Genomic DNA, 6,002 nt, shown 5'->3' with positions numbered 1-6,002 from the left:
CATCAACAGCTTCCATATTTCCTGATGACCCTTTGTAGTTAGAACATTCTATAAGCATCAACAGCTTCCATATTTCCTGATGACCCTTTGTAGTTAGAACATTCTATAAGCATCAACAGCTTCCATATTTCCTGATGACCCTTTGTAGTTAGAACATTCTATAAGCATCAACAGCTTCCATATTTCCTGATGACCCTTTGTAGTTAGAACATTCTATAAGCATCAACAGCTTCCATATTTCCTGATGACCCTTTGTAGTTAGAACATTCTATAAGCATCAACAGCTTCCATATTTCCTGATGACCCTTTGTAGTTAGAACATTCTATAAGCATCAACAGCTTCCATATTTCCTGATGACCCTTTGTAGTTAGAACATTCTATAAGCATCAACAGCTTCCATATTTCCTGATGACCCTTTGTAGTTAGAACATTCTATAAGCATCAACAGCTTCCATATTTCCTGATGACCCTTTGTAGTTAGAACATTCTATAAGCATCAACAGCTTCCATATTTCCTGATGACCCTTTGTAGTTAGAACATTCTATAAGCATCAACAGCTTCCATATTTCCTGATGACCCTTTGTAGTTAGAACATTCATGGTTGCAAGAAATATTCCTTTCACACATTCTACACTATTGGAGCACCACTTCTAAATCCAATATTTTTGCAGTATCCATGTAAATAGCTGCGTCACAGCCATTTATTGACATACGGCGTCTTCGTTGCCATGTGCCATTTACAAAAACACCACAGTTTTTTTTTTTTTTTTTTTTAATTTTGCAGTTTTTTGGGTGCAGATTTCAGATTTTTTTTTTAATTTTGCAGTTTTTTGGGTGCAGATTTCAGATTTGTTTTCACTACTCTACTTTACTAATTCTGACAATTTCAGTTCATGAGTTATAAAAGTCTGTTTAGAAACATATGGCAAATTTAATATGCCCAGTAATTTCTTCCCAGAAGAAAATCCTCTGCCAATCAAACTTAATGCGAAACCAATAAAGTATTCAAAGAGGATCTTTCACTCATTCTGGGGATTTGCGTGTAGTTTTTTTTTATGTTGCTTAGACAAGCCCGCTGTTACGAAGACACCGATTTAAGCGGAGAGGGGGTGCAACTCTTGTTTCAGTAGCGCCAACTAGAACCAAGAGCACGACTTTGCCACTCACGCATCACTCATTCGCTTGCACAACCCTTTTTTACAGGAGGGCACATTCACACAACTCACAGGTAGAACAGTGGAAAAACAACCATGCCCGAACCGGGATTCGAACCCAGGCCGCCCAGATGACGGGGAAGACGCGCTACACCTGTGCCAGGACGCCGGCGGGATTTACGTGAATCCAGTCATAAATCCACATTTACAAGATACTGCAAAATTTGAGCAAAGACCTTCTTTGGAGTCTTCAGTCAGTTCACACCAGTTTCAACTTCAGCACTCAAACTTGAATTAAAAAAAATTGCTGCCAGATTTAAAAAAAAGTAATTAAAAATGAAAAAAGGAAATGTTGATTTATATTTTTAAAAAAGATTTTGGCATTCGCATCGCTTAAAAGTTACGAAACAGTTGCGCAGTTGTATTGTTTACATTTTTACGTATCTTTAAATTCCCATTTCCGGTGCCAAAAGATCAATTTCCAGTTTATTAAATAGGCTGTAACATTGCTTCTAATTAACTTAAAAACAAAAATGAAGCAGTTTTGGAATCTTAAATGTATGAGCTATAACATGAGCGTATAAAAAAGTTCGATAATTTTCACGGAAACGGGGATTTTAGGGGGGGGGAACGGGGATTAAAAAACTCACCAAGAACAGTAATGTTGTTAAATTCATGCCAAAAGCATTTGTAATATATAAATATAATCATTTATTATATTATATTATAATATTATATATTATATTTGCAAATATTTGGTAAAAGGTAATTATTGTATATCAATGCCATGCAAAGCGTTCTGTAGAATAACACCTTTATTAGAAAATATGTGAGAACGTTTTGAGGAGCCCCGCTGACTTAAATGATTTTAATTAGAGTGTTAGGTCAATCAATTTTACTTAATTATGTTTTTACTATAGAGCAAAAAGCACGACAAAGAAAAAATTGTTTAATTTAGTTCATAGAAAAGTCAGAAATCAGTTTTTCTTAAATTTTTTAACGTAATTAATACTTAAATGCCCCCCAACCACCTCTCCCCAAAAATACCTTATCTTGTCTATCTGATTTATAATGCATTAAATGCAGATTTGGTACAGGTAAGCTCAAGATGGAAAAAAAAAATATTCCAGTGCGTATGAGGAATTAAGAGACAAAAAATAAAACAGCTAAAAAGATACACACAAAACAAAAAAACAAAAAAAACCCCTCATTTAATTTAAATAAAAAATCTAATCAGTTATAGTTTATTATTTACATATTTGCTATATAAATGCTCTGGAGAAGGTTACAAGCATTTAATCTTGCATGTCTCTCCATAATACATGGCAAGCGACTGTGGTCTCTCCAGAACTTTCTCGCATGCTTTCTAATTGTGTATTATTAACCACATGGCATTGACGAACAATAATGTTAAGAACCTGTGATGCTGCTTCCCAGCATAGTTGGTTCCATAGGAGGTCCCAGAGCTTGGCGACAAACTTGGCGACCCTTTGGCGACTTGGCGACGAATTTGGCGACTTTGGCGCCAAAATAGATTATACCCGAAACATCGAGAATTTTCCCGATCCGTCTAGTAGGAACCGAGTTACACCTCGAACGTTCCTGATTGGTTGAGAGGCTTCTAGCCCCGCCTCCTGAGACCTATAAAAGGAAGCAGCCGCAGCTTCCGGGCAGTCATGGACCGGTGGAGTCGAAGAGTAGTCGGGATCGACGGTAAAGAACTGGCCTTCCAGAGATAAGCGGAGCAGCGACGGAGTGAAGCTAGTGCCGAACTTAGCTGTGCGCTACTGTCTACAGTAGAGACTTGTTGTATGCTGCTGTTTATGCTGTTTTGTATGCTGCACGTCTCGGCTGAAGATAATTGTCTTCTGTGCTATATATAGTTGTCGTCCTTGGGCTGTCCTGTGTGTCTTCGTGTAAATAAACGTCGTTTTATTTTCTACTGCCGCCTGGTGATTGAGCGTTCTTCACACCATATAACTTCCCCTATCCAAACGAACCCCGGAAATTTCGTAACAATATTTACAAAAAAATTGCCTATTAAAATGCAATCTTTGGAGATTTTTTGGTCGATTAATAGTTGTGATGCTGTTAATACACAAGTATTAGAAAACTGAAAATTATTTCGGACGCTTTTTTTTAACCGGTTGAAACTGAAATTTGACAGATAATTGCAATTGAAGTGACAGATTCATATAACAAATGTGATATTTTTAAGTCATTGCGCTTTTAAGTTATCACAAGTTCATACTCTTGAAAACACAGACCGACAGACAGATCTCACTAAAAATTTTTAAGAATCAACATTTTAAATCTACATTACATAAGTCTGTGCACCAAATTTCATCCATCTAGCTCTCTTCGTTTTGTAATTATTGCGTTAACTTATATTCCGAACATCCAGCTGGACATACTTCCTTTGAATGGATTTTGTACAGAATTTGATATCGAAATGATGATGTAATGTGTATGGTGTATAAATCGAAACATTTTTGTACTATACTACTCGCAGACAGACTGACATGGGGACAGATAGACAAACAGACATAATGCCAAAAAGTTTTTACGAACTCGAGGAAGTCTAAAACATGAAGATACGTCAAAATTTCGAATTAAAAAATTTTTGACGATTACAATATTTTGAAAGTGAATACAAAAACAATTGCTCGGGTAGCGTAGTTGTTAACTGGCTTATATATGCTATTCACTACAAGACCAAGTGTTCCAAAATTGGTACAGATATATACTTTGGAAAGTTCAAATGTACACCTCGCAACGATTTCTTTCCCTTTCCCCCCTTTTTTTTTTCTTTCTTTCTTCCTTTTTTTTTTTTAATATTATTAAAATTAAGCAAAATTTAGGTATTTTTCTTTCGTGATAATTTCCGAAAATATTATTTTGTATTCTCGAAAAAATTGAACAATATACACTGTCTGGTCGGAAATTTTCTACTAACATCACAAAGTAGAAGAAATTATATAACACATTGATATTAAACGTTTCGGCGCATGTAGTAGGAATTACTTTAAAGAACCATCCGACGACTAACAGTACGTAAGATGTTAACAAATAAGCAATCGATATGTAAATAGTCCTTTTCTCTGCTAGTGCTCCTTTTTAAAGGCAAAGTTAAATTTTAGAAGTCATAGAAGGCAAGTATCATTCGTTAAGTGAGTAATATTCAGCAATTCTATTGTTACATTATTTAATTTCCTAAATAAAAACTGCTTTCACAATGAAACGATGCCAGTCGCAGATGATTAGATCGCTGCTTAACTACTTAACATTGCGCACATGCTCATCATATATCAGGACTGGTTGCTATTTAATTCTGTTTATCAATTTTTCTTGATTGTTGGCGATTTGTAAAGGAATTGGGATTTTATGCACGATATAAAAAATAATTTAAAATCTAATGTTCAAAAGATAAAAAGTCGAGTAGACATCTTCGGCACTAAAAAGAATTTTTTCTTCTCAAATCAATCTCAGAATAGTAATTTTTTATAATAATATTCGGATTAAGAAAATAAATAAACCTGAAAAAAATCTGAGAATAGTGATTAGTTCAAATCATATGAAAAATTTGAAAAATCGTTTGACAAATTATTTTCAAATTGCCGTTCGATTTGAAAAGTGCTCATTATTTTTTGAAACCTATGAAATGTAGAATTCATGTAAAAAAATAGCGTCAAGCGCAAAAACCAATTAAAGATGGTGGCTTAATATGCATATTTACTTATTTTTTAAATTGACCATCAGATATTTAAATTTCAATGTTTTCAACAGTTTTTAAACGTTTCTAAAAAACACAACTTTCAAAATGCATTTCATTGTTGCAATGACATTCGAAAGGTTTACTTTTTTCCATTAAATAATTTATCACGTTATTTTTTTATATTTTAAAAAGAATGATTCTTCTTTTTATCTGAGCCGCTGCATGATGAATCAGAAAATGAAATTACATTACCTCCAAAAAATAACTTGAATTTGAATCTAGATTAACCCATAAATTAAAACTTTTAATGGTACTATGATGTCATGGGACTCGACTTCACAGAGAAGGTTCATGCACTCAATAAACAGAACATAGGCTTGTAAAATAATGCAGTTTTAGTGTCTATTATAATCAGATCCTTAAAAATATTTTGTTGGGGCAATTATGAGCATCAATTATTAATAGAATTTAAATTCAAATTAAACACAAGAAATATTACTTTATGCCAAGTGGTTCCTAATTCCCTAAATGATAATAATCTTCCATTCTATTCATAAAATAACACAATTCTCTATGTGTTGGTCTAAAAAAAAAATTCATTTTGTCTCCTTGTTTTAAAAACATTTTTCTTACGCTGTTTAAAAGAAAACGATTTATTTCGATTGATGTTATCAGTTATAAAAGAAAATTACATAAAAAAATATATGAAGACATTTATCGAATGTTTATGAAATTTAATTTTTATGTAATAAAATATTCATTCATTTTATAAATAATTTAATTACAATCATGAAATAATGAAAAATAATAATTTTTTATAAAAATGCTTGCTGAAATAGCAGGGAAAAAAATCTGCAGATAGTAATTTCTTTATAAATTAAAATTTTATCGTAAAAACTAATTTTTTGAAAAAATATTTTTAAAAAAAATTACGTTTCATTATTTAAGAGAAAAAAACATTTTTTTAAAAAGAGTAAGTTTTTTTATCGTGCATTTGCATAAGAGTAAGGTTACATTTTTTACATTTATTTCTGAATCATTACGATAATTTTCATCTAATCAGTTATTCAATAGATTTTTTTTTATCTTAATCTAGATTTATGTTACTTAAAATAAATATTTTATTATCTA

This window comes from Argiope bruennichi, chromosome 10 (assembly GCF_947563725.1).
Source record: "Argiope bruennichi chromosome 10, qqArgBrue1.1, whole genome shotgun sequence".
Taxonomy (NCBI): Eukaryota; Metazoa; Arthropoda; class Arachnida; order Araneae; family Araneidae; genus Argiope; species Argiope bruennichi.
This window is presented reverse-complemented; position numbering follows the sequence as displayed.